Source organism: Schistocerca cancellata, unplaced genomic scaffold (genome assembly GCF_023864275.1).
Source record: "Schistocerca cancellata isolate TAMUIC-IGC-003103 unplaced genomic scaffold, iqSchCanc2.1 HiC_scaffold_513, whole genome shotgun sequence".
NCBI classification, from domain to species: domain Eukaryota; kingdom Metazoa; phylum Arthropoda; class Insecta; order Orthoptera; family Acrididae; genus Schistocerca; species Schistocerca cancellata.
In genome coordinates, this window is record NW_026046527.1 from 1 (window position 1) to 17,327 (window position 17,327).

Genomic DNA, 17,327 nt, shown 5'->3' on the forward strand with positions numbered 1-17,327 from the left:
CGAATCGTACTTAACGTAGTTTTCTGCAAGCGTCAGCGGAGCGTCAGTCGAGCTAAGTCGGGCCAAGTCGCATAAGAGGAGCAGCAAAATGCGCATTTCCGGTACCGGGAATCGAACCCGGGCCTCCTGGGTGAGAGCCAGGTATCCTAGCCACTAGACCACACCGGACAACGGCACAAGGGCTCCTCCAGCGAACACAGCAAGCTATACGCACGCTACTTAACGACAACTGTAAACATAGGCGCTCCCTCTTTGTACAACGGCATGCTCGGGACACATTTCGTGGAGACGAACGCCAGCCATCATGACACCAAACTGCGCCTGTGAATCATGTCGTTGCACCGCGCACTGTGCTGCGACAATTTAAGAAAGAGACGCTCACGGCTTGCTGCGCTGTTTCGTCGCGGGTAGTCAGTGCTCCGGCTTTCGAGACAGAAAACATTGGCAGCGGTGGGATTCGAACCCACGCCTCCGAGGAGACTGGTGCCTGAAACCAGCGCCTTAGACCGCTCGGCCACGCTACCGACGCCGCACGGCGGTCAGAGGAGCTGCGTTCTACCCCACGAGAAAACACCGCAATGGCACAAAAAACGAGAAAAAATTGGCAGCGGTGGGATTCGAACCCACGCCTCCGAAGAGACTGGTGCCTTAAACCAGCGCCTTAGACCGCTCGGCCACGCTACCTGTGCCAGTGTTCTTCGCTTTTGTAGAAACAGTCCACGACACAGCTTCCTGTTCTGCTGCGACTGGCTGCTCATCCATTGCACCTCAAACAAATGCCTTCTTCGAAGAGAGATTCACTACACAGGCAGCTGCCCGCGCTCTGGTGCGGCGGCATTACGTGTTGATAATGAATTGGTAGTGCCACCTGCAGCCTGCGGAACATGAGTGAAAAATCAAGAGGGCACCGTGTTTTCAAACACTGAGTCACAATCGTCACTGCAGCGACAGCAAGGCAAAAAGTTTAAAAATTGCCGTGACCAGGATTCGAACCTGGGTTATTGCGGCCACAACGCAATGTCCTAACCACTAGACGATCACGGCCACGGAAGCACCGCCGACAGCAGTTCTCGCGACTGCAAGTGGCGATGAACAGCAAAGCTCGGCCCACACACCACTGCGTCTCCCCACAGCTGTGTCAGACGCGATCTCCATTATATGTATACTGGCAAACGAACGTGTCTGCGCTGTTAGGACACCAAGCAGTGTGGTTAGCTGCATTCAACCCCAGTGGCAATGTCTTGCAGTCCTCCAAGTCTGATGACCACAGGTATGTGCCTCGATTAGAGGTGGACAGATGTCGCATCGCTCTCGCCGTCACTTGTCACGCCGAATCGTACTTAACGTAGTTTTTCTGCAAGCGTCAGCGGAGCGTCAGTCGAGCTAAGTCGGGCCAAGTCGCATAAGAGGAGCAGCAAAATGCGCATTTCCGGTACCGGGAATCGAACCCGGGCCTCCTGGGTGAGAGCCAGGTATCCTAGCCACTAGACCACACCGGACAACGGCACAAGGGCTCCTCCAGCGAACACAGCAAGCTATACGCACGCTACTTAACGACAACTGTAAACATAGGCGCTCCCTCTTTGTACAACGGCATGCTCGGGACACATTTCGCGGAGACGAACGCCAGCCATCATGACACCAAACTGCGCCTGTGAATCATGTCGTTGCACCGCGCACTGTGCTGCGACAATTTAAGAAAGAGACGCTCACGGCTTGCTGCGCTGTTTCGTCGCGGGTAGTCAGTGCTCCGGCTTTCGAGACAGAAAACATTGGCAGCGGTGGGATTCGAACCCACGCCTCCGAGGAGACTGGTGCCTGAAACCAGCGCCTTAGACCGCTCGGCCACGCTACCGACGCCGCACGGCGGTCAGAGGAGCTGCGTTCTACCCCACGAGAAAACACCGCAATGGCACAAAAAACGAGAAAAAATTGGCAGCGGTGGGATTCGAACCCACGCCTCCGAAGAGACTGGTGCCTTAAACCAGCGCCTTAGACCGCTCGGCCACGCTACCTGTGCCAGTGTTCTTCGCTTTTGTAGAAACAGTCCACGACACAGCTTCCTGTTCTGCTGCGACTGGCTGCTCATCCATTGCACCTCAAACAAATGCCTTCTTCGAAGAGAGATTCACTACACAGGCAGCTGCCCGCGCTCTGGTGCGGCGGCATTACGTGTTGATAATGAATTGGTAGTGCCACCTGCAGCCTGCGGAACATGAGTGAAAAATCAAGAGGGCACCGTGTTTTCAAACACTGAGTCACAATCGTCACTGCAGCGACAGCAAGGCAAAAAGTTTAAAAATTGCCGTGACCAGGATTCGAACCTGGGTTATTGCGGCCACAACGCAATGTCCTAACCACTAGACGATCACGGCCACGGAAGCACCGCCGACAGCAGTTCTCGCGACTGCAAGTGGCGATGAACAGCAAAGCTCGGCCCACACACCACTGCGTCTCCCCACAGCTGTGTCAGACGCGATCTCCATTATATGTATACTGGCAAACGAACGTGTCTGCGCTGTTAGGACACCAAGCAGTGTGGTTAGCTGCATTCAACCCCAGTGGCAATGTCTTGCAGTCCTCCAAGTCTGATGACCACAGGTATGTGCCTCGATTAGAGGTGGACAGATGTCGCATCGCTCTCGCCGTCACTTGTCACGCCGAATCGTACTTAACGTAGTTTTCTGCAAGCGTCAGCGGAGCGTCAGTCGAGCTAAGTCGGGCCAAGTCGCATAAGAGGAGCAGCAAAATGCGCATTTCCGGTACCGGGAATCGAACCCGGGCCTCCTGGGTGAGAGCCAGGTATCCTAGCCACTAGACCACACCGGACAACGGCACAAGGGCTCCTCCAGCGAACACAGCAAGCTATACGCACGCTACTTAACGACAACTGTAAACATAGGCGCTCCCTCTTTGTACAACGGCATGCTCGGGACACATTTCGCGGAGACGAACGCCAGCCATCATGACACCAAACTGCGCCTGTGAATCATGTCGTTGCACCGCGCACTGTGCTGCGACAATTTAAGAAAGAGACGCTCACGGCTTGCTGCGCTGTTTCGTCGCGGGTAGTCAGTGCTCCGGCTTTCGAGACAGAAAACATTGGCAGCGGTGGGATTCGAACCCACGCCTCCGAGGAGACTGGTGCCTGAAACCAGCGCCTTAGACCGCTCGGCCACGCTACCGACGCCGCACGGCGGTCAGAGGAGCTGCGTTCTACCCCACGAGAAAACACCGCAATGGCACAAAAAACGAGAAAAAATTGGCAGCGGTGGGATTCGAACCCACGCCTCCGAAGAGACTGGTGCCTTAAACCAGCGCCTTAGACCGCTCGGCCACGCTACCTGTGCCAGTGTTCTTCGCTTTTGTAGAAACAGTCCACGACACAGCTTCCTGTTCTGCTGCGACTGGCTGCTCATCCATTGCACCTCAAACAAATGCCTTCTTCGAAGAGAGATTCACTACACAGGCAGCTGCCCGCGCTCTGGTGCGGCGGCATTACGTGTTGATAATGAATTGGTAGTGCCACCTGCAGCCTGCGGAACATGAGTGAAAAATCAAGAGGGCACCGTGTTTTCAAACACTGAGTCACAATCGTCACTGCAGCGACAGCAAGGCAAAAAGTTTAAAAATTGCCGTGACCAGGATTCGAACCTGGGTTATTGCGGCCACAACGCAATGTCCTAACCACTAGACGATCACGGCCACGGAAGCACCGCCGACAGCAGTTCTCGCGACTGCAAGTGGCGATGAACAGCAAAGCTCGGCCCACACACCACTGCGTCTCCCCACAGCTGTGTCAGACGCGATCTCCATTATATGTATACTGGCAAACGAACGTGTCTGCGCTGTTAGGACACCAAGCAGTGTGGTTAGCTGCATTCAACCCCAGTGGCAATGTCTTGCAGTCCTCCAAGTCTGATGACCACAGGTATGTGCCTCGATTAGAGGTGGACAGATGTCGCATCGCTCTCGCCGTCACTTGTCACGCCGAATCGTACTTAACGTAGTTTTCTGCAAGCGTCAGCGGAGCGTCAGTCGAGCTAAGTCGGGCCAAGTCGCATAAGAGGAGCAGCAAAATGCGCATTTCCGGTACCGGGAATCGAACCCGGGCCTCCTGGGTGAGAGCCAGGTATCCTAGCCACTAGACCACACCGGACAACGGCACAAGGGCTCCTCCAGCGAACACAGCAAGCTATACGCACGCTACTTAACGACAACTGTAAACATAGGCGCTCCCTCTTTGTACAACGGCATGCTCGGGACACATTTCGTGGAGACGAACGCCAGCCATCATGACACCAAACTGCGCCTGTGAATCATGTCGTTGCACCGCGCACTGTGCTGCGACAATTTAAGAAAGAGACGCTCACGGCTTGCTGCGCTGTTTCGTCGCGGGTAGTCAGTGCTCCGGCTTTCGAGACAGAAAACATTGGCAGCGGTGGGATTCGAACCCACGCCTCCGAGGAGACTGGTGCCTGAAACCAGCGCCTTAGACCGCTCGGCCACGCTACCGACGCCGCACGGCGGTCAGAGGAGCTGCGTTCTACCCCACGAGAAAACACCGCAATGGCACAAAAAACGAGAAAAAATTGGCAGCGGTGGGATTCGAACCCACGCCTCCGAAGAGACTGGTGCCTTAAACCAGCGCCTTAGACCGCTCGGCCACGCTACCTGTGCCAGTGTTCTTCGCTTTTGTAGAAACAGTCCACGACACAGCTTCCTGTTCTGCTGCGACTGGCTGCTCATCCATTGCACCTCAAACAAATGCCTTCTTCGAAGAGAGATTCACTACACAGGCAGCTGCCCGCGCTCTGGTGCGGCGGCATTACGTGTTGATAATGAATTGGTAGTGCCACCTGCAGCCTGCGGAACATGAGTGAAAAATCAAGAGGGCACCGTGTTTTCAAACACTGAGTCACAATCGTCACTGCAGCGACAGCAAGGCAAAAAGTTTAAAAATTGCCGTGACCAGGATTCGAACCTGGGTTATTGCGGCCACAACGCAATGTCCTAACCACTAGACGATCACGGCCACGGAAGCACCGCCGACAGCAGTTCTCGCGACTGCAAGTGGCGATGAACAGCAAAGCTCGGCCCACACACCACTGCGTCTCCCCACAGCTGTGTCAGACGCGATCTCCATTATATGTATACTGGCAAACGAACGTGTCTGCGCTGTTAGGACACCAAGCAGTGTGGTTAGCTGCATTCAACCCCAGTGGCAATGTCTTGCAGTCCTCCAAGTCTGATGACCACAGGTATGTGCCTCGATTAGAGGTGGACAGATGTCGCATCGCTCTCGCCGTCACTTGTCACGCCGAATCGTACTTAACGTAGTTTTCTGCAAGCGTCAGCGGAGCGTCAGTCGAGCTAAGTCGGGCCAAGTCGCATAAGAGGAGCAGCAAAATGCGCATTTCCGGTACCGGGAATCGAACCCGGGCCTCCTGGGTGAGAGCCAGGTATCCTAGCCACTAGACCACACCGGACAACGGCACAAGGGCTCCTCCAGCGAACACAGCAAGCTATACGCACGCTACTTAACGACAACTGTAAACATAGGCGCTCCCTCTTTGTACAACGGCATGCTCGGGACACATTTCGTGGAGACGAACGCCAGCCATCATGACACCAAACTGCGCCTGTGAATCATGTCGTTGCACCGCGCACTGTGCTGCGACAATTTAAGAAAGAGACGCTCACGGCTTGCTGCGCTGTTTCGTCGCGGGTAGTCAGTGCTCCGGCTTTCGAGACAGAAAACATTGGCAGCGGTGGGATTCGAACCCACGCCTCCGAGGAGACTGGTGCCTGAAACCAGCGCCTTAGACCGCTCGGCCACGCTACCGACGCCGCACGGCGGTCAGAGGAGCTGCGTTCTACCCCACGAGAAAACACCGCAATGGCACAAAAAACGAGAAAAAATTGGCAGCGGTGGGATTCGAACCCACGCCTCCGAAGAGACTGGTGCCTTAAACCAGCGCCTTAGACCGCTCGGCCACGCTACCTGTGCCAGTGTTCTTCGCTTTTGTAGAAACAGTCCACGACACAGCTTCCTGTTCTGCTGCGACTGGCTTGCTCATCCATTGCACCTCAAACAAATGCCTTCTTCGAAGAGAGATTCACTACACAGGCAGCTGCCCGCGCTCTGGTGCGGCGGCATTACGTGTTGATAATGAATTGGTAGTGCCACCTGCAGCCTGCGGAACATGAGTGAAAAATCAAGAGGGCACCGTGTTTTCAAACACTGAGTCACAATCGTCACTGCAGCGACAGCAAGGCAAAAAGTTTAAAAATTGCCGTGACCAGGATTCGAACCTGGGTTATTGCGGCCACAACGCAATGTCCTAACCACTAGACGATCACGGCCACGGAAGCACCGCCGACAGCAGTTCTCGCGACTGCAAGTGGCGATGAACAGCAAAGCTCGGCCCACACACCACTGCGTCTCCCCACAGCTGTGTCAGACGCGATCTCCATTATATGTATACTGGCAAACGAACGTGTCTGCGCTGTTAGGACACCAAGCAGTGTGGTTAGCTGCATTCAACCCCAGTGGCAATGTCTTGCAGTCCTCCAAGTCTGATGACCACAGGTATGTGCCTCGATTAGAGGTGGACAGATGTCGCATCGCTCTCGCCGTCACTTGTCACGCCGAATCGTACTTAACGTAGTTTTCTGCAAGCGTCAGCGGAGCGTCAGTCGAGCTAAGTCGGGCCAAGTCGCATAAGAGGAGCAGCAAAATGCGCATTTCCGGTACCGGGAATCGAACCCGGGCCTCCTGGGTGAGAGCCAGGTATCCTAGCCACTAGACCACACCGGACAACGGCACAAGGGCTCCTCCAGCGAACACAGCAAGCTATACGCACGCTACTTAACGACAACTGTAAACATAGGCGCTCCCTCTTTGTACAACGGCATGCTCGGGACACATTTCGCGGAGACGAACGCCAGCCATCATGACACCAAACTGCGCCTGTGAATCATGTCGTTGCACCGCGCACTGTGCTGCGACAATTTAAGAAAGAGACGCTCACGGCTTGCTGCGCTGTTTCGTCGCGGGTAGTCAGTGCTCCGGCTTTCGAGACAGAAAACATTGGCAGCGGTGGGATTCGAACCCACGCCTCCGAGGAGACTGGTGCCTGAAACCAGCGCCTTAGACCGCTCGGCCACGCTACCGACGCCGCACGGCGGTCAGAGGAGCTGCGTTCTACCCCACGAGAAAACACCGCAATGGCACAAAAAACGAGAAAAAATTGGCAGCGGTGGGATTCGAACCCACGCCTCCGAAGAGACTGGTGCCTTAAACCAGCGCCTTAGACCGCTCGGCCACGCTACCTGTGCCAGTGTTCTTCGCTTTTGTAGAAACAGTCCACGACACAGCTTCCTGTTCTGCTGCGACTGGCTGCTCATCCATTGCACCTCAAACAAATGCCTTCTTCGAAGAGAGATTCACTACACAGGCAGCTGCCCGCGCTCTGGTGCGGCGGCATTACGTGTTGATAATGAATTGGTAGTGCCACCTGCAGCCTGCGGAACATGAGTGAAAAATCAAGAGGGCACCGTGTTTTCAAACACTGAGTCACAATCGTCACTGCAGCGACAGCAAGGCAAAAAGTTTAAAAATTGCCGTGACCAGGATTCGAACCTGGGTTATTGCGGCCACAACGCAATGTCCTAACCACTAGACGATCACGGCCACGGAAGCACCGCCGACAGCAGTTCTCGCGACTGCAAGTGGCGATGAACAGCAAAGCTCGGCCCACACACCACTGCGTCTCCCCACAGCTGTGTCAGACGCGATCTCCATTATATGTATACTGGCAAACGAACGTGTCTGCGCTGTTAGGACACCAAGCAGTGTGGTTAGCTGCATTCAACCCCAGTGGCAATGTCTTGCAGTCCTCCAAGTCTGATGACCACAGGTATGTGCCTCGATTAGAGGTGGACAGATGTCGCATCGCTCTCGCCGTCACTTGTCACGCCGAATCGTACTTAACGTAGTTTTCTGCAAGCGTCAGCGGAGCGTCAGTCGAGCTAAGTCGGGCCAAGTCGCATAAGAGGAGCAGCAAAATGCGCATTTCCGGTACCGGGAATCGAACCCGGGCTCCTGGGTGAGAGCCAGGTATCCTAGCCACTAGACCACACCGGACAACGGCACAAGGGCTCCTCCAGCGAACACAGCAAGCTATACGCACGCTACTTAACGACAACTGTAAACATAGGCGCTCCCTCTTTGTACAACGGCATGCTCGGGACACATTTCGCGGAGACGAACGCCAGCCATCATGACACCAAACTGCGCCTGTGAATCATGTCGTTGCACCGCGCACTGTGCTGCGACAATTTAAGAAAGAGACGCTCACGGCTTGCTGCGCTGTTTCGTCGCGGGTAGTCAGTGCTCCGGCTTTCGAGACAGAAAACATTGGCAGCGGTGGGATTCGAACCCACGCCTCCGAGGAGACTGGTGCCTGAAACCAGCGCCTTAGACCGCTCGGCCACGCTACCGACGCCGCACGGCGGTCAGAGGAGCTGCGTTCTACCCCACGAGAAAACACCGCAATGGCACAAAAAACGAGAAAAAATTGGCAGCGGTGGGATTCGAACCCACGCCTCCGAAGAGACTGGTGCCTTAAACCAGCGCCTTAGACCGCTCGGCCACGCTACCTGTGCCAGTGTTCTTCGCTTTTGTAGAAACAGTCCACGACACAGCTTCCTGTTCTGCTGCGACTGGCTGCTCATCCATTGCACCTCAAACAAATGCCTTCTTCGAAGAGAGATTCACTACACAGGCAGCTGCCCGCGCTCTGGTGCGGCGGCATTACGTGTTGATAATGAATTGGTAGTGCCACCTGCAGCCTGCGGAACATGAGTGAAAAATCAAGAGGGCACCGTGTTTTCAAACACTGAGTCACAATCGTCACTTGCAGCGACAGCAAGGCAAAAAGTTTAAAAATTGCCGTGACCAGGATTCGAACCTGGGTTATTGCGGCCACAACGCAATGTCCTAACCACTAGACGATCACGGCCACGGAAGCACCGCCGACAGCAGTTCTCGCGACTGCAAGTGGCGATGAACAGCAAAGCTCGGCCCACACACCACTGCGTCTCCCCACAGCTGTGTCAGACGCGATCTCCATTATATGTATACTGGCAAACGAACGTGTCTGCGCTGTTAGGACACCAAGCAGTGTGGTTAGCTGCATTCAACCCCAGTGGCAATGTCTTGCAGTCCTCCAAGTCTGATGACCACAGGTATGTGCCTCGATTAGAGGTGGACAGATGTCGCATCGCTCTCGCCGTCACTTGTCACGCCGAATCGTACTTAACGTAGTTTTCTGCAAGCGTCAGCGGAGCGTCAGTCGAGCTAAGTCGGGCCAAGTCGCATAAGAGGAGCAGCAAAATGCGCATTTCCGGTACCGGGAATCGAACCCGGGCCTCCTGGGTGAGAGCCAGGTATCCTAGCCACTAGACCACACCGGACAACGGCACAAGGGCTCCTCCAGCGAACACAGCAAGCTATACGCACGCTACTTAACGACAACTGTAAACATAGGCGCTCCCTCTTTGTACAACGGCATGCTCGGGACACATTTCGTGGAGACGAACGCCAGCCATCATGACACCAAACTGCGCCTGTGAATCATGTCGTTGCACCGCGCACTGTGCTGCGACAATTTAAGAAAGAGACGCTCACGGCTTGCTGCGCTGTTTCGTCGCGGGTAGTCAGTGCTCCGGCTTTCGAGACAGAAAACATTGGCAGCGGTGGGATTCGAACCCACGCCTCCGAGGAGACTGGTGCCTGAAACCAGCGCCTTAGACCGCTCGGCCACGCTACCGACGCCGCACGGCGGTCAGAGGAGCTGCGTTCTACCCCACGAGAAAACACCGCAATGGCACAAAAAACGAGAAAAAATTGGCAGCGGTGGGATTCGAACCCACGCCTCCGAAGAGACTGGTGCCTTAAACCAGCGCCTTAGACCGCTCGGCCACGCTACCTGTGCCAGTGTTCTTCGCTTTTGTAGAAACAGTCCACGACACAGCTTCCTGTTCTGCTGCGACTGGCTGCTCATCCATTGCACCTCAAACAAATGCCTTCTTCGAAGAGAGATTCACTACACAGGCAGCTGCCCGCGCTCTGGTGCGGCGGCATTACGTGTTGATAATGAATTGGTAGTGCCACCTGCAGCCTGCGGAACATGAGTGAAAAATCAAGAGGGCACCGTGTTTTCAAACACTGAGTCACAATCGTCACTGCAGCGACAGCAAGGCAAAAAGTTTAAAAATTGCCGTGACCAGGATTCGAACCTGGGTTATTGCGGCCACAACGCAATGTCCTAACCACTAGACGATCACGGCCACGGAAGCACCGCCGACAGCAGTTCTCGCGACTGCAAGTGGCGATGAACAGCAAAGCTCGGCCCACACACCACTGCGTCTCCCCACAGCTGTGTCAGACGCGATCTCCATTATATGTATACTGGCAAACGAACGTGTCTGCGCTGTTAGGACACCAAGCAGTGTGGTTAGCTGCATTCAACCCCAGTGGCAATGTCTTGCAGTCCTCCAAGTCTGATGACCACAGGTATGTGCCTCGATTAGAGGTGGACAGATGTCGCATCGCTCTCGCCGTCACTTGTCACGCCGAATCGTACTTAACGTAGTTTTCTGCAAGCGTCAGCGGAGCGTCAGTCGAGCTAAGTCGGGCCAAGTCGCATAAGAGGAGCAGCAAAATGCGCATTTCCGGTACCGGGAATCGAACCCGGGCCTCCTGGGTGAGAGCCAGGTATCCTAGCCACTAGACCACACCGGACAACGGCACAAGGGCTCCTCCAGCGAACACAGCAAGCTATACGCACGCTACTTAACGACAACTGTAAACATAGGCGCTCCCTCTTTGTACAACGGCATGCTCGGGACACATTTCGTGGAGACGAACGCCAGCCATCATGACACCAAACTGCGCCTGTGAATCATGTCGTTGCACCGCGCACTGTGCTGCGACAATTTAAGAAAGAGACGCTCACGGCTTGCTGCGCTGTTTCGTCGCGGGTAGTCAGTGCTCCGGCTTTCGAGACAGAAAACATTGGCAGCGGTGGGATTCGAACCCACGCCTCCGAGGAGACTGGTGCCTGAAACCAGCGCCTTAGACCGCTCGGCCACGCTACCGACGCCGCACGGCGGTCAGAGGAGCTGCGTTCTACCCCACGAGAAAACACCGCAATGGCACAAAAAACGAGAAAAAATTGGCAGCGGTGGGATTCGAACCCACGCCTCCGAAGAGACTGGTGCCTTAAACCAGCGCCTTAGACCGCTCGGCCACGCTACCTGTGCCAGTGTTCTTCGCTTTTGTAGAAACAGTCCACGACACAGCTTCCTGTTCTGCTGCGACTGGCTGCTCATCCATTGCACCTCAAACAAATGCCTTCTTCGAAGAGAGATTCACTACACAGGCAGCTGCCCGCGCTCTGGTGCGGCGGCATTACGTGTTGATAATGAATTGGTAGTGCCACCTGCAGCCTGCGGAACATGAGTGAAAAATCAAGAGGGCACCGTGTTTTCAAACACTGAGTCACAATCGTCACTGCAGCGACAGCAAGGCAAAAAGTTTAAAAATTGCCGTGACCAGGATTCGAACCTGGGTTATTGCGGCCACAACGCAATGTCCTAACCACTAGACGATCACGGCCACGGAAGCACCGCCGACAGCAGTTCTCGCGACTGCAAGTGGCGATGAACAGCAAAGCTCGGCCCACACACCACTGCGTCTCCCCACAGCTGTGTCAGACGCGATCTCCATTATATGTATACTGGCAAACGAACGTGTCTGCGCTGTTAGGACACCAAGCAGTGTGGTTAGCTGCATTCAACCCCAGTGGCAATGTCTTGCAGTCCTCCAAGTCTGATGACCACAGGTATGTGCCTCGATTAGAGGTGGACAGATGTCGCATCGCTCTCGCCGTCACTTGTCACGCCGAATCGTACTTAACGTAGTTTTCTGCAAGCGTCAGCGGAGCGTCAGTCGAGCTAAGTCGGGCCAAGTCGCATAAGAGGAGCAGCAAAATGCGCATTTCCGGTACCGGGAATCGAACCCGGGCCTCCTGGGTGAGAGCCAGGTATCCTAGCCACTAGACCACACCGGACAACGGCACAAGGGCTCCTCCAGCGAACACAGCAAGCTATACGCACGCTACTTAACGACAACTGTAAACATAGGCGCTCCCTCTTTGTACAACGGCATGCTCGGGACACATTTCGCGGAGACGAACGCCAGCCATCATGACACCAAACTGCGCCTGTGAATCATGTCGTTGCACCGCGCACTGTGCTGCGACAATTTAAGAAAGAGACGCTCACGGCTTGCTGCGCTGTTTCGTCGCGGGTAGTCAGTGCTCCGGCTTTCGAGACAGAAAACATTGGCAGCGGTGGGATTCGAACCCACGCCTCCGAGGAGACTGGTGCCTGAAACCAGCGCCTTAGACCGCTCGGCCACGCTACCGACGCCGCACGGCGGTCAGAGGAGCTGCGTTCTACCCCACGAGAAAACACCGCAATGGCACAAAAAACGAGAAAAAATTGGCAGCGGTGGGATTCGAACCCACGCCTCCGAAGAGACTGGTGCCTTAAACCAGCGCCTTAGACCGCTCGGCCACGCTACCTGTGCCAGTGTTCTTCGCTTTTGTAGAAACAGTCCACGACACAGCTTCCTGTTCTGCTGCGACTGGCTGCTCATCCATTGCACCTCAAACAAATGCCTTCTTCGAAGAGAGATTCACTACACAGGCAGCTGCCCGCGCTCTGGTGCGGCGGCATTACGTGTTGATAATGAATTGGTAGTGCCACCTGCAGCCTGCGGAACATGAGTGAAAAATCAAGAGGGCACCGTGTTTTCAAACACTGAGTCACAATCGTCACTGCAGCGACAGCAAGGCAAAAAGTTTAAAAATTGCCGTGACCAGGATTCGAACCTGGGTTATTGCGGCCACAACGCAATGTCCTAACCACTAGACGATCACGGCCACGGAAGCACCGCCGACAGCAGTTCTCGCGACTGCAAGTGGCGATGAACAGCAAAGCTCGGCCCACACACCACTGCGTCTCCCCACAGCTGTGTCAGACGCGATCTCCATTATATGTATACTGGCAAACGAACGTGTCTGCGCTGTTAGGACACCAAGCAGTGTGGTTAGCTGCATTCAACCCCAGTGGCAATGTCTTGCAGTCCTCCAAGTCTGATGACCACAGGTATGTGCCTCGATTAGAGGTGGACAGATGTCGCATCGCTCTCGCCGTCACTTGTCACGCCGAATCGTACTTAACGTAGTTTTCTGCAAGCGTCAGCGGAGCGTCAGTCGAGCTAAGTCGGGCCAAGTCGCATAAGAGGAGCAGCAAAATGCGCATTTCCGGTACCGGGAATCGAACCCGGGCCTCCTGGGTGAGAGCCAGGTATCCTAGCCACTAGACCACACCGGACAACGGCACAAGGGCTCCTCCAGCGAACACAGCAAGCTATACGCACGCTACTTAACGACAACTGTAAACATAGGCGCTCCCTCTTTGTACAACGGCATGCTCGGGACACATTTCGCGGAGACGAACGCCAGCCATCATGACACCAAACTGCGCCTGTGAATCATGTCGTTGCACCGCGCACTGTGCTGCGACAATTTAAGAAAGAGACGCTCACGGCTTGCTGCGCTGTTTCGTCGCGGGTAGTCAGTGCTCCGGCTTTCGAGACAGAAAACATTGGCAGCGGTGGGATTCGAACCCACGCCTCCGAGGAGACTGGTGCCTGAAACCAGCGCCTTAGACCGCTCGGCCACGCTACCGACGCCGCACGGCGGTCAGAGGAGCTGCGTTCTACCCCACGAGAAAACACCGCAATGGCACAAAAAACGAGAAAAAATTGGCAGCGGTGGGATTCGAACCCACGCCTCCGAAGAGACTGGTGCCTTAAACCAGCGCCTTAGACCGCTCGGCCACGCTACCTGTGCCAGTGTTCTTCGCTTTTGTAGAAACAGTCCACGACACAGCTTCCTGTTCTGCTGCGACTGGCTGCTCATCCATTGCACCTCAAACAAATGCCTTCTTCGAAGAGAGATTCACTACACAGGCAGCTGCCCGCGCTCTGGTGCGGCGGCATTACGTGTTGATAATGAATTGGTAGTGCCACCTGCAGCCTGCGGAACATGAGTGAAAAATCAAGAGGGCACCGTGTTTTCAAACACTGAGTCACAATCGTCACTGCAGCGACAGCAAGGCAAAAAGTTTAAAAATTGCCGTGACCAGGATTCGAACCTGGGTTATTGCGGCCACAACGCAATGTCCTAACCACTAGACGATCACGGCCACGGAAGCACCGCCGACAGCAGTTCTCGCGACTGCAAGTGGCGATGAACAGCAAAGCTCGGCCCACACACCACTGCGTCTCCCCACAGCTGTGTCAGACGCGATCTCCATTATATGTATACTGGCAAACGAACGTGTCTGCGCTGTTAGGACACCAAGCAGTGTGGTTAGCTGCATTCAACCCCAGTGGCAATGTCTTGCAGTCCTCCAAGTCTGATGACCACAGGTATGTGCCTCGATTAGAGGTGGACAGATGTCGCATCGCTCTCGCCGTCACTTGTCACGCCGAATCGTACTTAACGTAGTTTTCTGCAAGCGTCAGCGGAGCGTCAGTCGAGCTAAGTCGGGCCAAGTCGCATAAGAGGAGCAGCAAAATGCGCATTTCCGGTACCGGGAATCGAACCCGGGCCTCCTGGGTGAGAGCCAGGTATCCTAGCCACTAGACCACACCGGACAACGGCACAAGGGCTCCTCCAGCGAACACAGCAAGCTATACGCACGCTACTTAACGACAACTGTAAACATAGGCGCTCCCTCTTTGTACAACGGCATGCTCGGGACACATTTCGTGGAGACGAACGCCAGCCATCATGACACCAAACTGCGCCTGTGAATCATGTCGTTGCACCGCGCACTGTGCTGCGACAATTTAAGAAAGAGACGCTCACGGCTTGCTGCGCTGTTTCGTCGCGGGTAGTCAGTGCTCCGGCTTTCGAGACAGAAAACATTGGCAGCGGTGGGATTCGAACCCACGCCTCCGAGGAGACTGGTGCCTGAAACCAGCGCCTTAGACCGCTCGGCCACGCTACCGACGCCGCACGGCGGTCAGAGGAGCTGCGTTCTACCCCACGAGAAAACACCGCAATGGCACAAAAAACGAGAAAAAATTGGCAGCGGTGGGATTCGAACCCACGCCTCCGAAGAGACTGGTGCCTTAAACCAGCGCCTTAGACCGCTCGGCCACGCTACCTGTGCCAGTGTTCTTCGCTTTTGTAGAAACAGTCCACGACACAGCTTCCTGTTCTGCTGCGACTGGCTGCTCATCCATTGCACCTCAAACAAATGCCTTCTTCGAAGAGAGATTCACTACACAGGCAGCTGCCCGCGCTCTGGTGCGGCGGCATTACGTGTTGATAATGAATTGGTAGTGCCACCTGCAGCCTGCGGAACATGAGTGAAAAATCAAGAGGGCACCGTGTTTTCAAACACTGAGTCACAATCGTCACTGCAGCGACAGCAAGGCAAAAAGTTTAAAAATTGCCGTGACCAGGATTCGAACCTGGGTTATTGCGGCCACAACGCAATGTCCTAACCACTAGACGATCACGGCCACGGAAGCACCGCCGACAGCAGTTCTCGCGACTGCAAGTGGCGATGAACAGCAAAGCTCGGCCCACACACCACTGCGTCTCCCCACAGCTGTGTCAGACGCGATCTCCATTATATGTATACTGGCAAACGAACGTGTCTGCGCTGTTAGGACACCAAGCAGTGTGGTTAGCTGCATTCAACCCCAGTGGCAATGTCTTGCAGTCCTCCAAGTCTGATGACCACAGGTATGTGCCTCGATTAGAGGTGGACAGATGTCGCATCGCTCTCGCCGTCACTTGTCACGCCGAATCGTACTTAACGTAGTTTTCTGCAAGCGTCAGCGGAGCGTCAGTCGAGCTAAGTCGGGCCAAGTCGCATAAGAGGAGCAGCAAAATGCGCATTTCCGGTACCGGGAATCGAACCCGGGCCTCCTGGGTGAGAGCCAGGTATCCTAGCCACTAGACCACACCGGACAACGGCACAAGGGCTCCTCCAGCGAACACAGCAAGCTATACGCACGCTACTTAACGACAACTGTAAACATAGGCGCTCCCTCTTTGTACAACGGCATGCTCGGGACACATTTCGTGGAGACGAACGCCAGCCATCATGACACCAAACTGCGCCTGTGAATCATGTCGTTGCACCGCGCACTGTGCTGCGACAATTTAAGAAAGAGACGCTCACGGCTTGCTGCGCTGTTTCGTCGCGGGTAGTCAGTGCTCCGGCTTTCGAGACAGAAAACATTGGCAGCGGTGGGATTCGAACCCACGCCTCCGAGGAGACTGGTGCCTGAAACCAGCGCCTTAGACCGCTCGGCCACGCTACCGACGCCGCACGGCGGTCAGAGGAGCTGCGTTCTACCCCACGAGAAAACACCGCAATGGCACAAAAAACGAGAAAAAATTGGCAGCGGTGGGATTCGAACCCACGCCTCCGAAGAGACTGGTGCCTTAAACCAGCGCCTTAGACCGCTCGGCCACGCTACCTGTGCCAGTGTTCTTCGCTTTTGTAGAAACAGTCCACGACACAGCTTCCTGTTCTGCTGCGACTGGCTGCTCATCCATTGCACCTCAAACAAATGCCTTCTTCGAAGAGAGATTCACTACACAGGCAGCTGCCCGCGCTCTGGTGCGGCGGCATTACGTGTTGATAATGAATTGGTAGTGCCACCTGCAGCCTGCGGAACATGAGTGAAAAATCAAGAGGGCACCGTGTTTTCAAACACTGAGTCACAATCGTCACTGCAGCGACAGCAAGGCAAAAAGTTTAAAAATTGCCGTGACCAGGATTCGAACCTGGGTTATTGCGGCCACAACGCAATGTCCTAACCACTAGACGATCACGGCCACGGAAGCACCGCCGACAGCAGTTCTCGCGACTGCAAGTGGCGATGAACAGCAAAGCTCGGCCCACACACCACTGCGTCTCCCCACAGCTGTGTCAGACGCGATCTCCATTATATGTATACTGGCAAACGAACGTGTCTGCGCTGTTAGGACACCAAGCAGTGTGGTTAGCTGCATTCAACCCCAGTGGCAATGTCTTGCAGTCCTCCAAGTCTGATGACCACAGGTATGTGCCTCGATTAGAGGTGGACAGATGTCGCATCGCTCTCGCCGTCACTTGTCACGCCGAATCGTACTTAACGTAGTTTTCTGCAAGCGTCA

The 17,327-nt window shown here is 55.0% G+C and overlaps 52 non-coding genes across 52 annotated transcripts; all 52 read right to left on the bottom strand.

The window, feature by feature from the left end:
* Nucleotides 1–96: 96 nt before the first annotated feature.
* On the bottom strand, nucleotides 97–168 carry Trnae-cuc (transfer RNA glutamic acid (anticodon CUC)). Its single transcript has one exon. It is a non-coding gene; the product is annotated as a tRNA-Glu (tRNA).
* Nucleotides 169–442: 274 nt separating this feature from the next.
* Nucleotides 443–524, bottom strand: Trnal-cag (transfer RNA leucine (anticodon CAG)). The gene has a single exon. It is a non-coding gene; the product is annotated as a tRNA-Leu (tRNA).
* A 78-nt stretch (nucleotides 525–602) lies between these two features.
* Nucleotides 603–684, bottom strand: Trnal-aag (transfer RNA leucine (anticodon AAG)). The gene has a single exon. It is a non-coding gene; the product is annotated as a tRNA-Leu (tRNA).
* A 288-nt stretch (nucleotides 685–972) lies between these two features.
* Trnah-gug (transfer RNA histidin (anticodon GUG)) lies at nucleotides 973–1,044 on the bottom strand. Its single transcript has one exon. It is a non-coding gene; the product is annotated as a tRNA-His (tRNA).
* A 383-nt stretch (nucleotides 1,045–1,427) lies between these two features.
* On the bottom strand, nucleotides 1,428–1,499 carry Trnae-cuc (transfer RNA glutamic acid (anticodon CUC)). Its single transcript has one exon. It is a non-coding gene; the product is annotated as a tRNA-Glu (tRNA).
* Nucleotides 1,500–1,773: 274 nt separating this feature from the next.
* Nucleotides 1,774–1,855, bottom strand: Trnal-cag (transfer RNA leucine (anticodon CAG)). Its single transcript has one exon. It is a non-coding gene; the product is annotated as a tRNA-Leu (tRNA).
* A 78-nt stretch (nucleotides 1,856–1,933) lies between these two features.
* Trnal-aag (transfer RNA leucine (anticodon AAG)) lies at nucleotides 1,934–2,015 on the bottom strand. Its single transcript has one exon. It is a non-coding gene; the product is annotated as a tRNA-Leu (tRNA).
* Nucleotides 2,016–2,303: 288 nt separating this feature from the next.
* Nucleotides 2,304–2,375, bottom strand: Trnah-gug (transfer RNA histidin (anticodon GUG)). Its single transcript has one exon. It is a non-coding gene; the product is annotated as a tRNA-His (tRNA).
* A 382-nt stretch (nucleotides 2,376–2,757) lies between these two features.
* On the bottom strand, nucleotides 2,758–2,829 carry Trnae-cuc (transfer RNA glutamic acid (anticodon CUC)). Its single transcript has one exon. It is a non-coding gene; the product is annotated as a tRNA-Glu (tRNA).
* Nucleotides 2,830–3,103: 274 nt separating this feature from the next.
* Nucleotides 3,104–3,185, bottom strand: Trnal-cag (transfer RNA leucine (anticodon CAG)). The gene has a single exon. It is a non-coding gene; the product is annotated as a tRNA-Leu (tRNA).
* Nucleotides 3,186–3,263: 78 nt separating this feature from the next.
* Trnal-aag (transfer RNA leucine (anticodon AAG)) lies at nucleotides 3,264–3,345 on the bottom strand. The gene has a single exon. It is a non-coding gene; the product is annotated as a tRNA-Leu (tRNA).
* Nucleotides 3,346–3,633: 288 nt separating this feature from the next.
* On the bottom strand, nucleotides 3,634–3,705 carry Trnah-gug (transfer RNA histidin (anticodon GUG)). Its single transcript has one exon. It is a non-coding gene; the product is annotated as a tRNA-His (tRNA).
* A 382-nt stretch (nucleotides 3,706–4,087) lies between these two features.
* Nucleotides 4,088–4,159, bottom strand: Trnae-cuc (transfer RNA glutamic acid (anticodon CUC)). The gene has a single exon. It is a non-coding gene; the product is annotated as a tRNA-Glu (tRNA).
* Nucleotides 4,160–4,433: 274 nt separating this feature from the next.
* On the bottom strand, nucleotides 4,434–4,515 carry Trnal-cag (transfer RNA leucine (anticodon CAG)). Its single transcript has one exon. It is a non-coding gene; the product is annotated as a tRNA-Leu (tRNA).
* Nucleotides 4,516–4,593: 78 nt separating this feature from the next.
* On the bottom strand, nucleotides 4,594–4,675 carry Trnal-aag (transfer RNA leucine (anticodon AAG)). The gene has a single exon. It is a non-coding gene; the product is annotated as a tRNA-Leu (tRNA).
* Nucleotides 4,676–4,963: 288 nt separating this feature from the next.
* Nucleotides 4,964–5,035, bottom strand: Trnah-gug (transfer RNA histidin (anticodon GUG)). Its single transcript has one exon. It is a non-coding gene; the product is annotated as a tRNA-His (tRNA).
* A 382-nt stretch (nucleotides 5,036–5,417) lies between these two features.
* Nucleotides 5,418–5,489, bottom strand: Trnae-cuc (transfer RNA glutamic acid (anticodon CUC)). Its single transcript has one exon. It is a non-coding gene; the product is annotated as a tRNA-Glu (tRNA).
* Nucleotides 5,490–5,763: 274 nt separating this feature from the next.
* On the bottom strand, nucleotides 5,764–5,845 carry Trnal-cag (transfer RNA leucine (anticodon CAG)). The gene has a single exon. It is a non-coding gene; the product is annotated as a tRNA-Leu (tRNA).
* A 78-nt stretch (nucleotides 5,846–5,923) lies between these two features.
* Nucleotides 5,924–6,005, bottom strand: Trnal-aag (transfer RNA leucine (anticodon AAG)). The gene has a single exon. It is a non-coding gene; the product is annotated as a tRNA-Leu (tRNA).
* A 289-nt stretch (nucleotides 6,006–6,294) lies between these two features.
* Nucleotides 6,295–6,366, bottom strand: Trnah-gug (transfer RNA histidin (anticodon GUG)). Its single transcript has one exon. It is a non-coding gene; the product is annotated as a tRNA-His (tRNA).
* A 382-nt stretch (nucleotides 6,367–6,748) lies between these two features.
* Trnae-cuc (transfer RNA glutamic acid (anticodon CUC)) lies at nucleotides 6,749–6,820 on the bottom strand. Its single transcript has one exon. It is a non-coding gene; the product is annotated as a tRNA-Glu (tRNA).
* Nucleotides 6,821–7,094: 274 nt separating this feature from the next.
* Nucleotides 7,095–7,176, bottom strand: Trnal-cag (transfer RNA leucine (anticodon CAG)). Its single transcript has one exon. It is a non-coding gene; the product is annotated as a tRNA-Leu (tRNA).
* A 78-nt stretch (nucleotides 7,177–7,254) lies between these two features.
* On the bottom strand, nucleotides 7,255–7,336 carry Trnal-aag (transfer RNA leucine (anticodon AAG)). Its single transcript has one exon. It is a non-coding gene; the product is annotated as a tRNA-Leu (tRNA).
* A 288-nt stretch (nucleotides 7,337–7,624) lies between these two features.
* Trnah-gug (transfer RNA histidin (anticodon GUG)) lies at nucleotides 7,625–7,696 on the bottom strand. Its single transcript has one exon. It is a non-coding gene; the product is annotated as a tRNA-His (tRNA).
* A 382-nt stretch (nucleotides 7,697–8,078) lies between these two features.
* On the bottom strand, nucleotides 8,079–8,149 carry Trnae-cuc (transfer RNA glutamic acid (anticodon CUC)). The gene has a single exon. It is a non-coding gene; the product is annotated as a tRNA-Glu (tRNA).
* Nucleotides 8,150–8,423: 274 nt separating this feature from the next.
* Trnal-cag (transfer RNA leucine (anticodon CAG)) lies at nucleotides 8,424–8,505 on the bottom strand. Its single transcript has one exon. It is a non-coding gene; the product is annotated as a tRNA-Leu (tRNA).
* A 78-nt stretch (nucleotides 8,506–8,583) lies between these two features.
* Nucleotides 8,584–8,665, bottom strand: Trnal-aag (transfer RNA leucine (anticodon AAG)). The gene has a single exon. It is a non-coding gene; the product is annotated as a tRNA-Leu (tRNA).
* A 289-nt stretch (nucleotides 8,666–8,954) lies between these two features.
* Nucleotides 8,955–9,026, bottom strand: Trnah-gug (transfer RNA histidin (anticodon GUG)). Its single transcript has one exon. It is a non-coding gene; the product is annotated as a tRNA-His (tRNA).
* A 382-nt stretch (nucleotides 9,027–9,408) lies between these two features.
* Nucleotides 9,409–9,480, bottom strand: Trnae-cuc (transfer RNA glutamic acid (anticodon CUC)). Its single transcript has one exon. It is a non-coding gene; the product is annotated as a tRNA-Glu (tRNA).
* A 274-nt stretch (nucleotides 9,481–9,754) lies between these two features.
* Trnal-cag (transfer RNA leucine (anticodon CAG)) lies at nucleotides 9,755–9,836 on the bottom strand. The gene has a single exon. It is a non-coding gene; the product is annotated as a tRNA-Leu (tRNA).
* A 78-nt stretch (nucleotides 9,837–9,914) lies between these two features.
* On the bottom strand, nucleotides 9,915–9,996 carry Trnal-aag (transfer RNA leucine (anticodon AAG)). The gene has a single exon. It is a non-coding gene; the product is annotated as a tRNA-Leu (tRNA).
* Nucleotides 9,997–10,284: 288 nt separating this feature from the next.
* Trnah-gug (transfer RNA histidin (anticodon GUG)) lies at nucleotides 10,285–10,356 on the bottom strand. The gene has a single exon. It is a non-coding gene; the product is annotated as a tRNA-His (tRNA).
* A 382-nt stretch (nucleotides 10,357–10,738) lies between these two features.
* Trnae-cuc (transfer RNA glutamic acid (anticodon CUC)) lies at nucleotides 10,739–10,810 on the bottom strand. Its single transcript has one exon. It is a non-coding gene; the product is annotated as a tRNA-Glu (tRNA).
* Nucleotides 10,811–11,084: 274 nt separating this feature from the next.
* On the bottom strand, nucleotides 11,085–11,166 carry Trnal-cag (transfer RNA leucine (anticodon CAG)). The gene has a single exon. It is a non-coding gene; the product is annotated as a tRNA-Leu (tRNA).
* A 78-nt stretch (nucleotides 11,167–11,244) lies between these two features.
* On the bottom strand, nucleotides 11,245–11,326 carry Trnal-aag (transfer RNA leucine (anticodon AAG)). Its single transcript has one exon. It is a non-coding gene; the product is annotated as a tRNA-Leu (tRNA).
* A 288-nt stretch (nucleotides 11,327–11,614) lies between these two features.
* Nucleotides 11,615–11,686, bottom strand: Trnah-gug (transfer RNA histidin (anticodon GUG)). Its single transcript has one exon. It is a non-coding gene; the product is annotated as a tRNA-His (tRNA).
* A 382-nt stretch (nucleotides 11,687–12,068) lies between these two features.
* On the bottom strand, nucleotides 12,069–12,140 carry Trnae-cuc (transfer RNA glutamic acid (anticodon CUC)). Its single transcript has one exon. It is a non-coding gene; the product is annotated as a tRNA-Glu (tRNA).
* A 274-nt stretch (nucleotides 12,141–12,414) lies between these two features.
* On the bottom strand, nucleotides 12,415–12,496 carry Trnal-cag (transfer RNA leucine (anticodon CAG)). Its single transcript has one exon. It is a non-coding gene; the product is annotated as a tRNA-Leu (tRNA).
* Nucleotides 12,497–12,574: 78 nt separating this feature from the next.
* Trnal-aag (transfer RNA leucine (anticodon AAG)) lies at nucleotides 12,575–12,656 on the bottom strand. Its single transcript has one exon. It is a non-coding gene; the product is annotated as a tRNA-Leu (tRNA).
* Nucleotides 12,657–12,944: 288 nt separating this feature from the next.
* Trnah-gug (transfer RNA histidin (anticodon GUG)) lies at nucleotides 12,945–13,016 on the bottom strand. The gene has a single exon. It is a non-coding gene; the product is annotated as a tRNA-His (tRNA).
* Nucleotides 13,017–13,398: 382 nt separating this feature from the next.
* Nucleotides 13,399–13,470, bottom strand: Trnae-cuc (transfer RNA glutamic acid (anticodon CUC)). Its single transcript has one exon. It is a non-coding gene; the product is annotated as a tRNA-Glu (tRNA).
* Nucleotides 13,471–13,744: 274 nt separating this feature from the next.
* On the bottom strand, nucleotides 13,745–13,826 carry Trnal-cag (transfer RNA leucine (anticodon CAG)). The gene has a single exon. It is a non-coding gene; the product is annotated as a tRNA-Leu (tRNA).
* A 78-nt stretch (nucleotides 13,827–13,904) lies between these two features.
* Trnal-aag (transfer RNA leucine (anticodon AAG)) lies at nucleotides 13,905–13,986 on the bottom strand. Its single transcript has one exon. It is a non-coding gene; the product is annotated as a tRNA-Leu (tRNA).
* Nucleotides 13,987–14,274: 288 nt separating this feature from the next.
* On the bottom strand, nucleotides 14,275–14,346 carry Trnah-gug (transfer RNA histidin (anticodon GUG)). The gene has a single exon. It is a non-coding gene; the product is annotated as a tRNA-His (tRNA).
* A 382-nt stretch (nucleotides 14,347–14,728) lies between these two features.
* Nucleotides 14,729–14,800, bottom strand: Trnae-cuc (transfer RNA glutamic acid (anticodon CUC)). The gene has a single exon. It is a non-coding gene; the product is annotated as a tRNA-Glu (tRNA).
* A 274-nt stretch (nucleotides 14,801–15,074) lies between these two features.
* Nucleotides 15,075–15,156, bottom strand: Trnal-cag (transfer RNA leucine (anticodon CAG)). Its single transcript has one exon. It is a non-coding gene; the product is annotated as a tRNA-Leu (tRNA).
* Nucleotides 15,157–15,234: 78 nt separating this feature from the next.
* Nucleotides 15,235–15,316, bottom strand: Trnal-aag (transfer RNA leucine (anticodon AAG)). The gene has a single exon. It is a non-coding gene; the product is annotated as a tRNA-Leu (tRNA).
* Nucleotides 15,317–15,604: 288 nt separating this feature from the next.
* On the bottom strand, nucleotides 15,605–15,676 carry Trnah-gug (transfer RNA histidin (anticodon GUG)). Its single transcript has one exon. It is a non-coding gene; the product is annotated as a tRNA-His (tRNA).
* A 382-nt stretch (nucleotides 15,677–16,058) lies between these two features.
* Trnae-cuc (transfer RNA glutamic acid (anticodon CUC)) lies at nucleotides 16,059–16,130 on the bottom strand. The gene has a single exon. It is a non-coding gene; the product is annotated as a tRNA-Glu (tRNA).
* Nucleotides 16,131–16,404: 274 nt separating this feature from the next.
* Nucleotides 16,405–16,486, bottom strand: Trnal-cag (transfer RNA leucine (anticodon CAG)). The gene has a single exon. It is a non-coding gene; the product is annotated as a tRNA-Leu (tRNA).
* Nucleotides 16,487–16,564: 78 nt separating this feature from the next.
* Nucleotides 16,565–16,646, bottom strand: Trnal-aag (transfer RNA leucine (anticodon AAG)). Its single transcript has one exon. It is a non-coding gene; the product is annotated as a tRNA-Leu (tRNA).
* A 288-nt stretch (nucleotides 16,647–16,934) lies between these two features.
* On the bottom strand, nucleotides 16,935–17,006 carry Trnah-gug (transfer RNA histidin (anticodon GUG)). The gene has a single exon. It is a non-coding gene; the product is annotated as a tRNA-His (tRNA).
* Nucleotides 17,007–17,327: the final 321 nt, after the last annotated feature.